General features: G+C 43.0%; 1 long non-coding RNA gene across 1 annotated transcript; it reads right to left on the reverse strand.

The window, feature by feature from the left end:
* Positions 1 to 14,735: 14,735 nt before the first annotated feature.
* On the reverse strand, positions 14,736 to 15,373 carry LOC119655849. The gene is made up of 2 exons (XR_005249962.1): positions 15,288 to 15,373; positions 14,736 to 15,226 (listed from the first exon to the last, which is right to left on the reverse strand). It is a non-coding gene; the product is annotated as an uncharacterized LOC119655849 (long non-coding RNA).
* Positions 15,374 to 20,181: the final 4,808 nt, after the last annotated feature.

The following is a 20,181-nucleotide window of genomic DNA, read 5'->3' on the forward strand; positions in this document are numbered from 1 at the left end:
TTGCCGTCTTGAAGGAGGCATTGATTGAATGAGCATGAAATTGGTGAATCTTTTTGGGTCTAATTGTTGCAGTTTATAAATGGAATGTGTGGGGGAGAACACGAAAGTTGTTTTTATCTTGTATGGGTAAAGATTAATATTAAATATTTCAAATCTAAAATTTGACTTAACAAGAGGTTTTCTGAGATAGGTATAGGTTATTCTGGGCCAATGGGGATCAGATCTGAAATATGAGAGGGTATTACTTACCGATCTTTTAATACTCCGCCATAGCAAATAGAATTTAAATAGGTAAATAGCATCTTTCTAATGAAGGGAATGCAACTCAACATGTGGAGTCCATATTGTGTATATTGAGAAAAGTGCTTGTGGTCCGTTTTGGCTACTGGCGAACACTCGTGGGGCTGTCAGCTGCGGTAGTTGCACACGAACAATAAGGACAAGACACAAGAAAGAAGAATATGGGGAATGCAAAAGAATGAAATTTGAAGGCGAAAATAGAGACTGAACAACGATCGAATTCAACCGAAGTTTTCTTTTGAGATTAACAAGTCGAAAATTTCTTCATAGGGAAAAGTCCCTATTGACAGCATTTGAATTTCTATGTTGTGCACACAAAATTTGCACCACAGAGCTCGCGAAATGGTCATTTTAAGCTTATTAAAATGGGTTTACTGACTGTCAGTTACACGCATTTTCCTCAGAGACAGTTATAGCCGTTGACACCAAATTTGGTGGAAAGGTGGCGACTGTGAACGCTCATGCATATAAAAAGTTACATCATTCTACGTTGAATTTAAGGGGGAAAGGTCCACATACCCGCAAAAGGGGGGTCTACATTTTTTTACCTAATGTAGTCATGTGGGGTATCAAATCAAAAGTCTCGATTAGTACTTTCCGAGGCCCGTCTTAGCTTTGACATTTGTTGGAAAGGTGGGGTGTGCGGAGGGTCGAAAGTGATCTTTATTTCACGGACCCATTCTCAGAGGCTACCTAACCGAAAAGTCTGAAAAAAATCAGAACGCTGCAACTATGGTGTCCAGGCTCCGAAATGCTTTCTATACCGATGTCAGTTCAAATAAAGTTAATAATATTGAATTACTATAATTTTCAGTAATTGACTGGAAAACCTCCTTAAGTTTATCGTAGAAATGTTGCCTATGGTATAGAGCATAATCCTACCTACCTGGAGATCGTACTATTACTAATAAAATTGTAATAGGTCCAACTTGTCGTCGAAACTTTCAATTTCAGTTTTACCCGAAAGTGGATATTTTCACACAATATATGCATGTGCTGAATATAAGCTAGCAACGGAACGGAAGAATGCTGCATACCGAGTAATGTTGCATTCTCAAAGAACGCACAGTCTTATCCCGAACTCCGTCGAACGGAGAAGCGACTTCACAGATCGAAAAAGGAAGCCTGGGAGAACCAACAAGTCTGTGAAATAGAAAAGTACAGGGAGCAACCGCACCAGGCGCGCAAGTTTTACCAACAAGTCAGCAGGATGAAGCCTTATACACCTCGATGCTCATCCTGCCGAGACAAACAGGGATCTCTGATTTCCGACAGAATGGGCATATTGGAGCGATGGGTTGAGTACTTTGAGGAACTGCTGAACAACCAGAACATCGGCGAGTTGGAGGTCCCGCCAACTCAAGACGATGGACAAATACTGCCACCACCAAGTTTAGGAGAAACAGTCCGTGCAATTCATCGGCTTAAAAATCATAAGTCGCCAGGAGCCGATGGAATTATAGCCGAATAGGTTAAATATGGAGGCGACCAGTTACACCAAGTGGTTCATCAACTTGTGCTCAAGGTATGGGACAACGAATTAATGCCTGACGATTGACAACGAGGCATTATCTGTCTCATACATAAAAAGGGAGATATTACACAGTGCAGCAATTACAGAGGTATCACGTTGCTGAGTACCTTCTCATCTTGCTAGGCCGGATAGCCCCATACGCCCAGAACATCATTGGCCCATCCCAAAGAGGCTTCACTCCAGGCAAATCAGCAACAGATCAGATTTTCTCTCTGCGGCAAGCGATGGAAAAACTGTTGGAATCTGGACAACAGTTGCACCATCTGTTCATCGCCTTTAAAGCCGCCTATGATATCATAGCCAGGGTAAAACTGTACACGGCCATGAGAGAATTTGGTATCCCGACGAAATTAATAAGACTGACTAGGCTGACCCTGACCAATGTGCGAGGCCAGATAAAAGCAACAGGATCACTCTCAAGACCATTCGACATCAACAACGGTCTATGACGTCCTCTTTAACCTGGCCTTCGAGAAAGTGATCCGTGATGCTGAGGTAAATGTAAGAGGTACGATCCTCTTCAAGTCCACCCAACTACTGGCCTATACTCATGATATCGACATCATGGGAAGAACCACCCAAGACGTATAAACTGCCTTCATTCAAATCGAGCAGGCGGCAACTTGCGCGAGATTTTGGGCTGCACATCAATGAAGGCAAGACAAAATATGTGGTGGCATCCAAAATCCGGCTCAATAGGTTACGGTGGGCGGGTCACTTAATCGGTATGGATGAGGATGATCCCTCCCGGAAAGTCTATGGTAGAAAAAGAAGACGAGGCAGACCCTGCCTAAGATGGAGCGATGGCGTGGGTTAGGACGCCAGACAGCTTTTAGGAATATCGAATTGGTGGACCTCGGCGCAAAACCGGGATGTCTGGAGTTCCTTATTAAGGCAGGCCTAGACCGGATACCGGTTGTTGTGCCTTTGATAATGATGATATGCATGTGCTTGGTTCTAATTGTCCACCCAAATGTTAGCGTTAAGCTTCCGCTTTCCCGACTTGTTTTTTTCACGAGATGTGTGGAGCAGACATCGGGTGCACAAGATGGAAGTTCAAATAGTATCAATAGGGACTTTTCTCATGTACAAATTTTTTACTTGTTGGAATAGTCTCAAAAGTAAGAGCATTATGCCGGCTATTTACGATCCGGTAGGCCTATCAGTTACGCCGAAGTAGTCCATAATCCGTCCGCCCGCTTGTTGGACTAAAAATACCACCCACATACCGGCAAGCCTGACGGCATTGTCTCTCCAACACTGAATTATTTTTGTGTTTGAGCATCCATAAGAAATGTCTACCAGCGACGAAGATGCACGTTTTATGCGCACATTGTCTAAATACAGTGCAGCGACCATCGACGGGGCGTATTAACGCATACACGTACCTCCTTTCTGGCCCTCCGAATGGCCAAATCGTTTCTCGATCGATAAATAGCCCAAACTGAGAGACCAGCTCAACTCTTCCCGCGTTCCAGCCGGTGGTTAACTGCGGACAGACAAGTGGGTCTGATCGTGACGGTCGCCTTTAGGGATGTGACCAACCTTTTCGTGTGTTTTTCCACTAGGTTGTTGTAATTGTTGTTTTTCTCGCCTCCATGTACCTCCCTAAGTCGCAGAATAATTCTTGAAGTTTTCCTTATTCTCGAATGTTTGGATAAATACTCAGTTATTTAGTTTTGGCCATATTCAGATACCGTGTTCTTGCATTGGACTTTTTCAATCAACCCTAGAAGGTGATACTAAATATAAATTAAGGATAGTTGAGGATGCTAAGCACCATAGTTGGCAATCGTCAACCACGAGGAAAGTAAACCCCCTCCCCCAAAGATAATTTTCATCAACCAACCAGTATGGCGGATGTATCAAAACCGCTTCGTGTCTCTGTCCGTGTTCATCAAGGAAGCGCCCTCTCACCACTCCTCTTTGTTCTTGTTATGGGCACCGTCACACGGGATATCCAACGTCCAGCGCCCTACACACTACTTTATGCAGCATCTGATAGCAAAAATGATCTCGAGCAACTTGCAACACGGTCTCGGATTGAATTTAAACAAAACTGAATTTTTGACCACCGATCCCCATGAAACAGGCACAATCACTGTCAGCGGCAGCGATCTGCCCAGAACTGAGTGATTTAAATACCTCGGGTCAATGCTGTCTATGGTTCTGAGTGTTGGCCAATTATAAAAGATAATGAACGACGTCTTGCGATAATGGAGACGAAGATGATACGTTGGAGTAGTGGCGTGACACGTTTTGATCACATCTGAAATGAGGATATCCGCGATCGTTATGGGGTTGCACCGATCGTGGAAAAGTTGCGATAGAGGCGTCTTCGATGGTATGGTCACGCAATTCGTGCCAACGAGAATTCACTTGCCAAGATTGGTCTGAACATTGAAGTCGATGGTAATCGACCAAAAGGCAGACCTAAACAACGGTGGCTTGATACGCTAGATGGGGATTTGCATCCAGATCAGGCATTCGAGAGGGCCAAATGGCGAAGCCGCTCACGACAACCCGACCCCGCTTGTGAACGGGACAAAGGCTGAAGAAAAAGAAGAAGAAGAAGAACCAGCTTAAGGAGGTAGATTGGGTCGTTGGTTTCCTCATATTTTTAATGAATAGACTGGGAATTTGCACCAGAAATGCTCCACAACCCAGAACAAAAGGTGAGCTAAAATCAAGTAGCTGGGCGACAAAACGGTATAGCAACACTAACCCCATTTCCTCAAGAGAGGCGGCAGCCGGCGATACTCCAGAATTAAGAAATTGATTTTTGCAGGGGTATCCTGTCTTCTATGATTTGCGCCAATGCCAAAGGCGGTCCAAAATAAACCAACAAAAAAAAATCAATAAATGCCAAAGGTGAAGAATTTCTTAAAAAAAAGTTATTCGGCCAGGACTCATAGAGATGAAGGAGAGTTACCCTTTGGGGCAAAAATAGTTGAGCTGTCTGGGCTTATCAACGGGAAGCACATCGTGTGCAAGACCATAAAGAATATTGTCAGAGCTATTAGAGTCATCTAGAAAAGATCGGAGGAAGGAGAAAAGCATTCCAAGAAGAAACCGGAACCTATTGCTCAAACAATGCATCACTGCAATGGATTTAAAGAAACGAGTGCGGAAGAAGGGGGCCCTTAAGGAAATTACAGGGGCTAAGAGAAACAAGTCAGGAAACCAGAAGCTAGGCGGTTCGTGTATTAAAGGTTTTGTGTTTCTCTAAAGGTCCAAATACTAGCGTATCCAGACCAGTGTCTTTTGAAGATTCACACTTTCTCCACAAAGAAGACAAATAGACAATGGACCGATTTTAGTCAGGTTCTGTTCTGTTTGTTTCCACAAAACCTTAAAAACTGGTATATGTAGCCAATGTGATGGTAAGGTGGAGACGATTCTTCATTTCATACACATTTATCCACATGTGTTTCTTCACGAAACCTAAGGTTTATGGATTAGATATAGCAGATTGATGATCAGTTACGATTTTATGGTTAAAAATCGCATTCTACTCTCTCTCGACACGGTAAGTTGAAAATCTATCCAAAGAAATTCTTTCAAATTTCCCTGACTTATTCAGAAAATATTTCTGCGGTCTGCAAACTAGGGTAATTGCGATTCATTTGATAGTTTTTTTTATTCATAAAAGAAGCCTTGAAAAAACACCAAAACTTCCAAAAAAAAAAGTTTAACAAGGCACCAAAAATTTAGCTTCCAATATTTCTAATAATCATAGTTTGCGGACTGTGGTTAAGTCCGCACGTTAAAATGCCGTTCACAGTTTTCCTTTAAGATGATCACAGCGCCATCTAATGTGGCAGCAGAAAAACACCTTTTTCTGGAGGTGGGTGTATAGGTTGCTCTGTATTTCAATAACGAACAACGTTATCGGGCTGGAAAACTCACTACGTATGCTTAAGATATTAATAAATATATGATGTATGTATTTGTACCTCAATCCAGTTCTTCCAAAAAAAATCTGGCAAAGGCGAAAGAAACGGCCTTCACGTAGGATGACCCCCTTAATATATATATTAGACCGAGTTGCCAATGATAGGGTAAGAGGGGTACGATAATTAAAAGATTCGCCTTGCCTCACTTTAATATTTGAAGAAAGTGTTTCCTGTTTTTCAAAAATGGGTTGAATACTTATTGAAGAATTTAATGAGAACTTCAGTAACTCCTTGAACTGTCAAACATCCTCCTTTTTTGTACAGTACAATATGCTTATCAGCTTCCTTGCTGTCTTTTCACTTCTTTGTTAGGTTTGGACTATCTGAACATTAGATCTCATTACCTGATTCGGGCAAAGCCCCTTTCCGTTGAATGCTAAATAAAAAGGCAGTAGAATGAACCCTGGAAGTCTGCCTCAGGTATGACATCAAAATCATACTTGGGGATTTTAACAACCAAGTAGGAACGGAGCCCGTATTCAGGCGATCCGTTGATTCCCATAGCTTACATAAGGATACCAATGATGACGGACTGCGGATTATTCAGTTAGCAGTGTCGCATAAAATGATTGTTGGAAGTACCTGGTTTGCGCGGAAAGCGGTCCACAAACAAACTTGGGCGTCTCCAGTCGGAACCACTTTCGACTAAATTGACCACGTGTTGATGCACCGCCACCTCTCAGCCTTGATGGATGTCAGAACATATAAGGGGACCAATATAGATTCGGATCACTATTTCGTTGGAATGATGCGCCAGGCTCGAATAACAACACCACCCAGAATCGTTTCTGACAATTAGGTGAGAGTTAACAGTGAAGCCATCCACAGTATAGCCCTCCGTAACACCTATAAGAGGGAAATAGGTGCCGCAATAACCGCATTCAACAGAGATCCTGGAGATGAAGCAGCAACAAATAATCTTCACAATCATGCTGCATTGAGAGCATGAGAATGCTGCATACCAAGTAATGTTGCATTCTCAAAGCCCCAGGTACGTGCGCAGGCTTATCTCGAACTCAGTCGAGCAGAGAAGTGACTTGACAGACGGAAAAAGGAAACCTGGGAAAACCAACAACCCTGTGAACTAGAAAAATGTAGGGAGCAACCGCACCAGGCGCGGAAATTTTACCAATAAGTCAGCAGGATGAATCCTGATTCACCTCGATGCTCATCCTGCCGAGACAAAGAGGGGAATCTGATTTGCAACGGAATGAGCATATTGGAACGATGGGTTGAGTACTTTGATGAACTACTGAACAACTAGAACATCGGCGAGTTGGAGGTCCCGCCAACTGAAGACGACGGACAAATACTGCCACCACCAAGTGTAGAAGAAACAGTCCGTGCAATTCATCGGCTTAAAAATCATAAGTCGCCAGGAGCCGATGGAATTATAGCCGAATTGGTTAAATATGGAGGCGACCAGTTACACCAAGTGGTTCATCAACTTGTGCTCAAGGTATGGGACAGCGAATCGATGCCTGACGATTGGCAACGTGGCACACGGTTATTGTCACCCAACAAAGCCTATTTCAGCTTACAAAAACTGTTCCGCTCAAAACGTCTCACCATAGGGTCAAAGCTCGTACTGTACAAGACTATGATCTTGCCAGTCCTTATGTATTCTGGGGTTGGCTGAGACTTGGGTTCTCAGCAAGAAAAATTGCGACCTCTTGGCCGCGTTCGAGAAAAAAATCCTCCGAAAAATGTTTGGCGCCCTACATGAGGATGGACGATTCCGTAGCCTACATAACAACGAAATCTATAAGGGATACCATGACCATCCGGTTGTGGATAAAATCCGGCTCAATGGGTTGCAGTGGGCGGGTCACTTAATCCGTATGGATGAGGATGATCCAGCCCGGAAAGTCTATATGGGCAATATCTATGGTAGAGAAGGCAATATCTATGGCAGACTCTGCCTAAGATGGAGCGATGATGTGGGTCAGGACTCCAGATAGCTTTTAGGGATATCAAATTGGTAGACCTCGGCGCAAAACCGGGATGTCTGGAGTTCCTTACTAAGGCAAGCCAAGACCGGGTACCGGTTGTTGCGCCGTTGAGGATGATGAAACTAAACTAACCATTCTAAGCCCATACAATTTCGAATCGATCTTTACCAGGGCAAGGATCCTATTTCACGCTTTGTTACGTACGCAGAGTCACTTTTCCTTAGAAATTAAGAGAAGGATGAACTCCTCGGCAAGTTTGAGGAGGAGGTTTTAATATATTTTGCCAACGATAGGTTAGTAGCGCTAGGATAATTAAATGATGCACTTTGTCCCACTGTCACAACTGTCAAATGTACAATATGCTTTTCCGCTTCCTTTCTGTCTTTACGCTAGCTCTACTATGTTAGGTTTGGAGTTTGGACATTTGCACTCATTAACTAATTGAAACAGTGCACCTTTCGGTTGAATACTAAATAACGCTACGATAAAAGATCACAAGAAAATTATTTGGGAACTATCGAATGTTTAACTCCTTCGATAGGTCCCGGACCAATTACCGGATGGTAATCTAATAAACGCAGTGCATCATTTATCTAAAAGTTCCGTGCTAAACGTTTTATTAATATCCACGTTACTAGCCCTAGTCTGCACCATTTACTGAAAAGATGAGATTAGAACTGCAATTAACAGGACGCTAAGCACCAAAATGAGGCAGTACATTTCATGCTTCACCATTAGACGTTGGCTGACGCACTCATTAGTATTCATTGGCATTGCACGAATAATTGAAAATTATTTTCACAGTCAACAGACACCAGATACTCGTACATTGCAAAGTCCCACAATCTTCTCATCTAAGATGGCTATTTTTGACATTTGTATTTTTTAAACTAATTTCCATCTGACTTTGCACGAAATTTGTCTCCTTTGTATCTTTGCTCAAGAAATGAAGCAAAGGAAGTGCGAATTTGCACTTGGTCTCGAATTAGGCAATAAAACAATTTAATATTAGCAACAATGCGTGACGTACATAAACACAGTATCTATTCGCATAGATGCATATAAAAGATACAGGGGAACAATGAAATATCCAATAGATTTCATTCAATACTACTCGAAAGTGAATAGAAGAACTTTGGATCCCAGAGTTGCGTATGTGAATTTCAGATAAAAATTAGAAGATTTTTTCTAAATCTAAAGTTATCCGCGTGGCTGAATTTGAATCTGTTTTACATGATCAAACAACTGTTCCTTTAAATCTGTTGAAACTTTCAATCTAACGCAGTTAGCTGAGATTGAGTCGTAATGAGATTTACAAATGCTCATTCTTTCCCTGGTAAATAGATATGTTAACACTTTATGGTAATTATTTAAATTACGAGCTGTTAGGAGGATGATTGAAAGCGGTCGTGACGTCTCATACGCAAAAGTTTATCTGAAGCCAAACATTCTACGGCAATCCAATGTCAAATGTTCTGCGTTTTCCTTTTGGAAATTTGTAGTCATGGAATGATCTTATTTTGGCTCGGAGGAGAATTTGTTTACTATGGAAATGAGATATCTTTCTGAATGAATGAATTGATTTATTAGATAAGTCCGTTAGTAGATGCTAACTTTATTATGTCATTCATTGACGAATGTTTTCTAAAGGAAACTGCACGATTTGCATACAATACCTTTGATCTGAATGGATGAAAGACGTAAACAACCTGGAATTCGAAACCAGCAAATGAAATAATAGGGGCAGCATTCTAAAGCATAAGTAGCGAAGGTTTTCTTGATTACCCACACCCCAAATTACGAGTAAAAGTATTTTTTAGCCAGAGGAAGGAAAAGTACTTATTTATTCCTTGCATAGAAAGGTAAAAATTCCATTTATGTATTGCCATCAGAGGGAAGAGCAAGTAAATAACTTATCTCACTCTTAAAACCAGGAAGAGATATTGAGTCGCGGAGGCCAAATTGCAAGGGGTTGTAACGCCGGCATTACATCGGGATCAGAAAGCGAAAATAGATATCGAGCTCTGCGATGTCAACCTCGAACATATTCACGCTACGTGTGTTATAAGGAGAAATGCAGGAGACACTGTCCGCGGAAGCGGAGCAATCCCCCAAATAATTACAAAACTTGAAAAAAAAACGATCACATTTCAAGGAAAATTCTTTTTAATGAAGACAGATTGGCGGAATATGCATAGCTTCAAGCGTAGGGGAATCATACTTATGAAGAGGAGACCAAATCACGGAACAATAATGAAGAATCTTTCTAACGAGAGGGATTGAAAAGTGCTTAGGGATCCTGGATTGAGATCAAATCAGAAGAAGACGCCGAAGTAAGACCGGGTATTCTAGAAGCTGAGCTGAAGATACCGCCTAAATGTGAATTGGAGCCGAACCGATCCTTGAAAGCCACATCCAAATCTTAAAATGTGTTCAAAGATTGCCTACCAGAGAAATAGGATGCTAGGGTGGATTGGAGTGAATGGCTGATTGGGTAACATTTGTTGACGTTCAGTATCAACTTATTCACAGAGCGTCATACCATCGAAGTGTCCAAATTGATTGCAAGAAAGCCCAGGCCAATCGGGACCAAAGAGAGCTGATAAAACAGTTTAAGGCTATTTGGATAAAACAATAATGGGAAAGTGATAAAAGGGAAGAACACATTAGCAAAAAGGGGGTCTTTTTAGAGCTTCCAGAGGAAAAAGAGAAAGAACAGGGTGGGAAATCAAGAAAAGATTCACTTCAGGGATCGTTGAAAAAGCACGAGGCAAATTATGTGGTAACTGATGAGAGCAAATGAAAACAGAAGCCTGTCAGGAGCAGGTCCAAAATTGGCTTCAAGTTAATCAAATAAAGAAGTAAGAAGAGGAAGTATGGATGACTCACGACAGCCTGCACGTAGCACAAGCATAAAAGTAACAAAGTTAGCTCGGAAAAGAAGTAAATGTCAAGCTAATAAGTCACACGGTGGTTGTGGGGATGTGGCTTTATAACCAGCAAAATGATGCAAATGGTAAAATGGTCTGAGTAGCGTTACGGGAATTATAAGTGGCCTACTGCTACTGGTCCATATAAATACAGTTTTATATTATTTGTCAAGATTAACTCCGCCATGCTATTAACATAGTATGCTGGTCCCAAGCCAGGTAAAAGAGAAGGGTTTGAGGCAACGTACGTTGTACTATCCTCAGTAAAACAAAAATAAAATGCTGAGATCAGGGAAAGAGATGAATAGAGTATAGTTGGAGGTACTCCACTATGCTAAATCCTACCTGATCTATCTTGGTGACAGGTTCTGCAACAGGCCGACTAAGACAATGCATACAATGTCGTTACAAACAAGATGTTCGGATCAAGTAATGAGGGTCAGCAGAATGTTAGGGCGTCCACCTCAGTCGACGCGGCAGGACGGGCCCCGGTCCTGTCGAGAAATGGGCAAGGGTTCTTGACGCATGGGCGGCGTCAGGATGTAAGTAAGTTAGTATGAGCAGATGCAAAACAAATAAGCGTCTGCACGCTAAGTGTTGGCACTATAACTGGAAAGACCGAGGAACTCGCAAGAGCCCTTCGGAAAAGGCGCATAGATATCTGCGCTCTGTAAGAAATCCGATGGTCTGGTGCCAAAAGCTGCGATATTTAACGCGAAGGCGGTAAAAATCGCTATAAACTTTTCCAATTTGGTAGCCCACACACTCAATATGGTGTTCGCATTGTATTCTCAGACGGTTTCCGTGATGCCATTAAAGAAGTCGAAAGATTTGATGATCGGCTGATGAAGCTCACCATTATATCAGCTGATCGCACTATTTACTTCATCACCGCGTACGCACCACACACAGGTGGACCTGATCCCGAGAAAGACGCCTTCTGGCAACTTCTCGATGAAAAGACTTGTTGCGTGCCAGCTGACGACTATATCACCATTGCCGGCGACCTTAATGGTAATGAAAAGGCAGACGGTAAAAGGTGCCATGGGGGAAAGGGGTTTAGAGTGCGTAATGAGGGTAGCGAGCGTATAATCGATTTTGTGTACGTCCATGACTTTGTACTTATGAACACATGGTTCATCAAAAGATTGTCTTATCTTCCTACATTTTATAGTGTCAACAGTAAAACTCAAATCGCCTAGATTCTCATAAGATGCCAACATTTTACCACCGTCACTATTTGCAAAGTCGTTCCCTATGAGACCATCGCACCTCAACATTGGCCTTTGATTGCGGTCCTGCGAATTAAGCCACCGATAAAAGAGCATGAGGAACGCATTGGCCCGCCGCATATTAAATGGTGGCGATTTCGTGAGAAGAAAAAAGAAATCATCTCACTTACGCGAATACCAATCGTTACGAATGTGGAAGAATCGTGAAACCAAATGAAAGATCGATCCACAAAGCGGACTCTGCAGCCCTGGGAGTCACCAAGCCAGATAAGCGGTACATCAACCGAGATATTTTGGAATGACAGGTTGTGTTGAAATGAAGCTCGATGAAAAAAAAACGCCTCTACCACAAGCTTCGCAAGTTTCCCCACGATAAAACGCTCGCCAATTGGCAAATTTATAAGAATGCCAACCGGGAAGCACTGCCAACCGCTATCACACAAGCGGACCATTACACAAATTTTTACGATAAACTGGATACTCGGGATGCCGAGAAAGATCTGTATCGACTTGTTAAAAGCCGTAACGAACGTACACAGGATATCGAACACTTCTGTTGTGTTAATGACAAGAACGGTACTTCTCTTACCAACACTCGAGCCGCGATGGATAGACGGTGAGAATACTTCGAGCAGATTTCAACTGAATAATTTCCTCATCCTCCACTGCCACAATCATTGCCGACATTTGGAGCAATTCCACCTGTTAACGCAACTGAAGTCGAGGAGGCAATAAAACGGATGAAATCGGCGAAAGCAACAAGACCTGACGTCAGGAAAACGAAAAACTGGAACCCAACACTGTGGCTCAGTGAATTCTTTAATCGGGTTATCCAGGAAGGAAGAACACCATCTGAGTGGCAAGAAAATACCACTGCTCCAATATGGAAAAAGAAAGGTAGATTTTTGAAGGCATTCTTGACAACCGTATTGGCGAAATTGTTGAAATAACCGTGAATCAAGTCGGATTTGTCAAAAACTGCGGAACTACTGACGTAATGCACGCTGCGCGGTTGCTCATGGAGGAAGACCATGAGGAGCATCGCCCTCTGTACGTTGCATTTCTAGATCCAGAGAAAGCATTTGACCGTGTGCGTCTTGCGTTTATGGAGACCAAGATGTTGCGTTGGACTAGTGGCGTGACACGTTTTGATCACATCCGAATTGAGGATATCCGCGATCGATATGGGGTTGCATCCATCATGGAAAAATTGCGAGAGAGGCGCTTCAATGGTATGGCCACGTAATTCGCGCTAACGAGAAGTTAATGGCAAACGACCAAAAGGCCGCCCGAAACGCTGAATGGGGATTTAAAAGCCTCGAGATTGCATCCAGATCAGGCATTTGATAAAGCCAAATGACGAAACCGATCACGACGAGCCGACCCCGCTTGTAAACGGGGCAAAGACTGAAGAAAAAGAAGAAGAATATTTGTCACATTTTCACTTTTTTTGCACTTTAAATAATAAGAAAATCCTATTGGGTCCCCATCTAAGAACTAGTAAATCACAATAAGGTTTAATTTCGGACGATTGCCGTTTTTTCCTTTCATTCATTCTCCTCGCTCAGCCAACCAGAGTTCTCCTTGGTTAAAGTAACGTTAATGTTGGTGGTAATGGCGACAGTGATAAAGCCTTTGTTGGTTTGGCAACCCATCTATTACAATTGGATTTGACGTTTCCGTCTCCTCCTTGTTAGTTTTTCCTCTGTCACAGTTGAAATTCTCGTCCTGGTTCTGTATTATATTAGCAATTTGACCAATAGGTACGAAACATTTTGGTACCTTTTCATCGGTCACGTCACCGCGACCTCCAGTCTTGAAAACCTAGTAGTTGCCCGGCGTCCGTATATATTGTGCTCTCCCACCGTGCTCTCGCTTTTCCTCGTAGTCTCACTCAGCCTACACGTCATCCGTTCGTAACCTTTTTAGGCTTGCGATCGTCGCTCATTCATTGCACATGCATTGGCCACTGAAGGCGCTGCAGTTTAACGAAGTTCGAGACTTCTAGGTCATCGTACAGCTCATGGTTGTAACGCATGCGCTATCCATCATGATCGCAAACTGTTCTTCTGAAAATTCACCGAAGCACTTTCCTTTCGAATGTATTTAGCAAATTTTCGGAAGATTGGCTTAGGGTTCAGGTTTCACACCCATAGCAGGTTTTATATACGCGGAGGTCCGTGTTTCTGTGCATATGCTCCGATTTCATGGTGGGAAGGACCGAGAAGAAAGCCTCGTTCGCTAGCTGTATGCGTCGCTTGATCACGTCAGCCTCATTGGCGTCCTTTGACAAGTTGCTACCCAGGTATATAAAGCTGTCCGCGAATTCGATGTTGAGGTCCCCTACATTGATACTCGAATGAGTTGGCGTCCTATCTTTTGATTCCATCATTGTTTTCGGTTTGTTCTCCTTGCTCGCAAGTCCTACCACTCGGTCTTCTTGGCTTCCGGAGGAATCGCAAAAGAATTGCTGCAAATCCTGCGGATTTGGTATCCCCAGCGACCTTGCACCCGACATTAGATCGGGCCTTAACTCCACTAGTTGGGTCTGCTCAAGGACGTTACGAGGACTCCTTCGTGGTCCTCGACATTAGAGGCCCTGCCCGGCTAATGCCTTTCTTTCTGAAAGAAAGCGCTGCGAGGAGAGGAGTTCGAGACACGCCCATTTGGCCATACGACAGCCGAGTTAGGGGAGCTGTGTCTGGGGACTCGTTGACACCCTTTTGGTTTCAGTTGTGGTCAAACGAAGAAGTTCATCACGTGGCGCACAGACTTGGTACTCGTATTAGATTGTTTATTATTTTAACGTTTGTAGATAAAAGCGGTTCTCATAAAAATTTAATCCATTTACTATATTACTGAGAATACCTAATAACACTACTTCGCTTCTGTATATTGACACGTCCCATTTTTACCTCTTCTAGTAATCCAGACCAGATTTTGTGCATTCTTTAGATTTTGCACATTGTCGTCACTTGAAACTAAAAGTACAGTACAGCCATTAGCTATTGTTGTCTTGCAGATTATCCAATACAATTGTGTTTTGACGAAATTGACACAAATTTATTGTTAAAAATTAAACTACAAAGAAAAGCGATTAATGTAGTTTTCCGATAACCATTCCATTGTGTTTCACGTTATCACGATCCCATTGCCAAAAAACAGCCCCTCTGTCAACAACGACGTTGGAAAAAAACTTATTTCTGGTGACATCCCGTCTGTTCAACAAAAATTCGCGATAGTCACTCTGACTCTCCCGTACAGCGTCCCGCATTTTTTTTGGGTAAACAAGTGAATAAGAAGCGCGTGCCTTCGACAGAGTCTAATCGTTTTCGCAGAGGAAAAAATTATCAACAATCAGCACAGAAATACATCTTTCTCACCTGGTACCTGTGACATACCTGTCCCGGAATTTTTTCACTGAGCCATGCCAGCGGTAAAAGTCACACCTCAACATGTTGGCCCGCCGCCATACGTTTGGGGCCGTGACAAATCGAAATTAAACATTTGGCGTGCGAAAACAGACATCAGATTAGATTAATTATTGTCTAAGAAGTAGCGATGTCAGGTGGCACAGGTAAACAACCCGACCTGCGTTCAATGTGTACCTGAACAAGGTATAATTGGTTTCGCTGTGGGGCTTAGCACTATTTTAGGTTTTTTCGAGCATGACGGAATTCCATATTGCCTGGTGTATCGAGGCAAGGTCGTTTGGGTGGGAATCTCCAATGGAATTTCTGGGGCTTTTTCACATATTTACACGTGAATCAGATGTGATCGATTTTTGGGAAGGTTTGTGTTCTATAATTTTAGATTTATCGAGGTGGGAACTGCATTGGGCTAGAGAAGCATTTGAATATGACAAACGATGGGGGATGCAATAGATATGAAAATATCTTTTCAGTTTCGTTAGTAACAACGCATCTGCTTCCCCAGGAATATTACTGTAAACTCTCTTTCTCTGAATAATAGATCCGCTGGATCCCTATGGATCATACCACTTTAGCCTTACTCTCGCAATGCGGTAGGGAGAACTGACGTATATTAAAAGGTACCAAAAATAGTAACGCATATCCTGGGTTTACGCGTTTTTTTTCTAAATTATCATTTCCAAAAGGCAAGTCAGAAGTAGGAGATAATTGCGAGCCTGCTGGGTGCAATATTCCTGAATGGCCTCTGGCACGCCTTACATCACTGCCACTAAGAACATCTCTCAAATCTTCAATTCTGTGAATACTTGGTTTGGCTTCCAACCGACACATGTGCGTTATATCTCTCCAGATATTATTTATTGCGACGAATTCACATTTATCAGACAATCTCAACCTGAAGTTCCCATTCAAGGCAACATGCTTGCCGCTGTTCCCGGTGTCAGAAACAATCAGCCATGCTCATTCACAGCGGTCATCTTAATGCACTTTATTTGTTCGGAGCTGGACTCCAGAGCGCCATGCTTGATCCGTGTTCGTACAGGTTCTCTTATCACCACCTGCGACAGCAATCACATTCGTCGTTGTTATCGGTAACTTGAGTGTGACCTCGCTTCCCAATAACGGATCGAATTTATCAAAGAAAGGCGTTTGGCATTATGACACTTATTCATTCAAAAGATGACCGTCCCATTCAATTTTTAGCCATCCACTCATGCCATTGGAATATCTGTATCCAAAGTTCGGTCGTAAGTTGTTTCTGAAGATATCTAAATATAATTAATGGCCGCGATAATGTTGTCAGTGGAGGCTAAGGTGTGTTTTGGTGACAACAACTTTTGGAGACGTTTCTTACTTGAGGAATGCGAGATTAGAAGAACTAGTTGAATGGGAAGGTACGCAGATGGTTCTGAAGCGAGTTTGGTCTTTTTGTTCAAAACTAGCTGGAACTGCTTATGATGCGTTCGATGATCGAATCGTCCGGATATTACATTGTGTTAACACCTTTGACAACAGGATGACATGAGCTTTTCAATTTTTCGATCAAAACAAAAAATAAAATCCAATTCTGATGATTTCCAATTTCACCATTAATTATAGTTTATAGTTTACGAGCATAGGGACATGTCTCCAATAAAACAGTAAGTATATGATCCTCTTTAATTTGCGATAGGTTGAAGCAAGTAATGAGGATCAACTCATGGTAGCCTGCAATATCAGTAGTCAGAGTGGGAGAACGCATAAACGAACTATGTGGGGAGCGGAATATCCATCAAAATATCAGGGTTCTGATAGGGTGTATTAATAGGATAATCGAGGAAGAAACTACCTATACGTCAATTAGCAAAGTCACACGGAAACTTATGTGAGAAAGCGGAAAAATGGAGAAGGGTCGACACTGGTAGGTCTAAGCAACCGGCTAACAAGAAAAAGTCTCTTCACCAAAAAAAACTAAGCCCGCGAAAATACCAAGAAAAGTTGGTAATTCCTCGACTGTAACCTCAGTACAGGTAAAGGGGGAAGAACGGAAAAATCATAAACCCTTGTTGAAAGTTAAATCTTCTTCTTTTTCGTCTTCATCCTGTGTCCCATTCAGAAGCGGTTTCGGCACATATTGCTTGGTTTCGCCATTTTCTTCTGTCAAACGCTTGATATGGATGCAGTCGCGAGGCTTTCAAATCACCATCCAGCGTATCAAGCCATCGTTGTTTTGGCAGCCCTTTTGGTAGGTTCCCAACGACTTCGACGTTCAGACCAATCTTGGCAAGTGAATTCTCTCTCTAGCGAGAATAACATTTCCATGCCACCGAAGACGCCTTTTCTGTAATTTTTCCATGATCAGTGCAAAGACATTTCGACCGCAGATGTCCCCATTTGGGATGTGATTATGGCATGTCATGCCACTGATCCATTACCACGAGGCACCACTCCTTGCTTTTTATAGTCGGCCAACACAAGAACCATAGAGAACGACAGAGTCAACGACATTGCAGTAAATTTTAAACTTGAGGCGTTCGTTGATGCATCGATCAACGTCTCTTGGCTTAGCTTTAATTTGAGATATTTGAATCGCTCAGTTCTGGGCAGATCACTATCACCGACAACTACAGTGCCTGTTTCATTGAGATCGGTCATCAGTTCTCTTTTATTCAGATTCAATCAAGGAGCGTGTTGCATGTGGCGATCATTCCACTTCTATACAAGGAGTCCGAGATCAGCTTTGCTGTGAGACGCAAGTAAAACATCATCTGCATAAAGCAGTGGCTGAGGTGCTGGACGTTGGATAGTCTGTGTGATAGTGCCCATAACAAGAACAAAGAGGAGTGGGGAGAGGACGCTTAATGAACACCGACAGAGATCAAAAATGACTTTGATATACCCACCATACTTCGCACTTTACTTTTCAGGTGGCGAGCGAGTTCTTCTCGTGCCGCAAAACATACGGAATGAGTTCGTGATGAACATGGTCAAACGCCTTATCTAAATCCAGAAAGAGGGCGATGCTTCTCACGGTGTTTCTCTATGAGTAACCGCGTACCGTGTATTGCGTCTGTAGTTTCGTAGTTTTTGGACATCAACCAGATCGGACAGGAATTTGAATATTCTGCTTTCTTGTCAGTCAAATGGTATTCTACTTTCCTCAATAACCCGATTGAAAATCTCACTGAGCTAGGGTGTTGGATCCCAACTCTTTGCTCAGATGCGAAGTCGTCAGGTACTGTTGCTTCCGCCCACTTCATTCGTTTTATTGTTCTTTCGACGCGCTGATAGTGTTAGATATTTTGTGCGCGTTGGTTTCGGCTTTTGATAGGTGGATACAGATCTCTTTCGCCATCTCGAGTGTCAAGTTTATCGTAAAGATCTTTGTATTGGATTGCTTGGTAACAGCGATAGCCTTATTTGCTTCCCAGTAAGCTTTCTTGTAAGTTTGCCAATTAGCCAGTGTTTCATTATCAACAAATATCTACACCAACGAAAAAGAAACAACAAGTTTTTTGTTATTTCAACCCTTGTTTTTGTTTTACTGAGGATAGTACAAAGTACGTTGCCTCAAACCCTCCTCCTTTAAATGAGCTTGGGACCAGCATATTATGCTAATAGCATGACGGAGTTACATATATGTTTTAAATTACGTTTAAGAATTATGCGAGCTCTTGGTTTTTCACAAGAGGAGTCCCAAATTATCTGCATGATTCCTCTTTGCAGAGCGCCAATCTGCCCCCGGTACACCCAGGGCTCCTGACCCAGCACTATCCTTGGAACTTGCCCTTGCAATTACCGCAGATGCAGCTTTCGCATGGTAGAGGTTTATCTGAACTATCTTAGTGTTGACCATTGGCTCCGTTATTGTTTGGAGTATCGCCCTCCCCCTCCGACATGACGCTTTCCTGCGCATGGCTGTCCACCCTGAGCCCTAGAAATCCCAGGTTTAGGTTGTCCAGCTTTTGCGCTTCACTGGGCAGCAGGTCTACTTCCCTGGTTGATCCACTCCTCTCCACCTCTATGGTTTTCGAGACTTCTTCGGGGATCTCGGTATGGTTTTCACCCGGTGTCTCTTCCGAGGTGTCTTTCCTCGGCTTTTCCCTGTGCACATGCGCGGGTATGTTGTCAAATCGATATTAATATGGCAACTCCCACGTTTGATTGCCTTCAGGGATCGGTTATCCCACCCCAATCGTGAGGAGTTTACCTTTCCCTCCACCTTACTTCTGAAGATTCTCCATAATTGCGTATGGAGATCCTCATTCTGAGCGATTAGAAGACTTATGAGATCTTCCGTCTCTATTGCCGCGACTTTTGGAAGAGAAACTGTCACCATGTGTGCTCCTGGTATATCACCCCCAGCACAGGTTGACAGTTCTGCTCCTTCCCAGCCTGGCAATTTAGGAACTATGGTTCTAATCCACTCTGCGAGTGTCGTCCCTTGCACATCTGCATGACGACAAGGTCTTCGATGGTTTCCTGTTCCTCACTAGTGAATAACTGCTCGGGAAACATATTTGGGCAGTCGGATGCTATTGACCGCCATAGCATAGTTAATTGCCTGCTTCCTGAGTCCTGCCTTCATACCTGACCTGCCCGGGTTTTCTCCCCCTTGGATTCAGGTTTGGATTTTTTGGGAGCATTCCCTTCATGCGGGCTGATCTCTGCTACTCCCCGTTTTCTCGGCCCCGCTAGAGATCGCTTAGGTCTATCCTCTTCTGGTTTCAGCCCTTCCTTCAGGTATCACAGGTACCATTTAACACCTGCGCCACGGAGACCTGTCTCCTTCCTGATGTCCGATATATTTATCTCAGACGTGCTTTTGCTAGTCCCTGCTTTTTGAGCAGTGGTTGTTGTTCACGCA

This window comes from Hermetia illucens, chromosome 4 (assembly GCF_905115235.1).
Source record: "Hermetia illucens chromosome 4, iHerIll2.2.curated.20191125, whole genome shotgun sequence".
NCBI classification, from domain to species: Eukaryota; Metazoa; Arthropoda; class Insecta; order Diptera; family Stratiomyidae; genus Hermetia; species Hermetia illucens.